This window comes from Schistocerca gregaria, unplaced genomic scaffold, assembly GCF_023897955.1.
Source record: "Schistocerca gregaria isolate iqSchGreg1 unplaced genomic scaffold, iqSchGreg1.2 ptg000043l, whole genome shotgun sequence".
Lineage (NCBI taxonomy): Eukaryota > Metazoa > Arthropoda > Insecta > Orthoptera > Acrididae > Schistocerca > Schistocerca gregaria.
This window is the reverse complement of record NW_026061702.1, coordinates 1,612,427-1,613,468: the sequence shown is the minus strand read 5'-3', so window position 1 is coordinate 1,613,468 and position 1,042 is coordinate 1,612,427.

The window sequence follows — 1,042 nt, the reverse complement described above, 5'->3', positions numbered from 1 at the left end:
AGTGTCTCCGCATACCGCAGCACGCGACATAGCTTTGAAGACGATAAGTACAACCGCTTCAGAGAGAGGAGCGGCCAATGTGACGATCTGGCTTTAAGTCGATTCGATAACAAATGACGAAAACGGACGGATTTCTCAGGTTTTTACTACATATGAACACTTTTCACATTCTCCCCTGCAACTCGGCTGCTAGTCCTCCTTTCATGCAGAATATTAAGGTCCTAGCTCATGTCCAAGGCACCAAAGCCAGCTAAAAAGTCAATAATCGATACCTAAAACTTGAATTGCACTACTTCTTAGTGGCTACTACATCATCTTAGAAGCTTCATCTGTGTTCTACTATGGTGCTTTTAGTGTCTCCGCATACCGCAGCACGCGACAAAGCTTTCCAGACGATAAGTACAACCGTTTCAGAGAGAAGAGCAGCCAATGTGACGATCTGGCTTTAAGTCGATTTGATAACAAATGACGAAAACGGACGGATTTCTCAGGTTTTTACTACATATAAACACTTTTCACATTCTCCTGTGTAACTCGGCTGCTAGTCCTCCTTTCATGCAGAATCTTAAGTTCCTAGCTCATGTCCAAGGCACCAAAGCCAGCTAAAATGTCAATAATCAGTAACTGAAACTTGAATTGTACTACTTCTTACTGGCTATTACATCAACTTGGAAGTGTCATCTGTGTTCTACTATGTTGCTTTTAGTGTCTCTGCATACCGCAGCACGCGACATAGCTCTGCAGACGATAAGTACAACCGTTTCAGAGAGAAGAGCGGCCAATGTGACGATCTGGCTTTAAGTCGATTCGATAACAAATGACGAAAACGGACGGATTTCTCAGGTTTTTACTATATATGAACACTTTTCACATTCTCCCGTGCAACTCGGCTGCTAGTCCTCCTTTCATGCAGAATCTTAAGGTCCTAGCTCATGTCCAAGGCACCAAAGCCAGCTAAAACGTCAATAATCGATACTTAAAACTTGAATTGTACTACTTCCTACTGGCTATTACATCAACTTAGAAGCTTCATCTGTGTTCT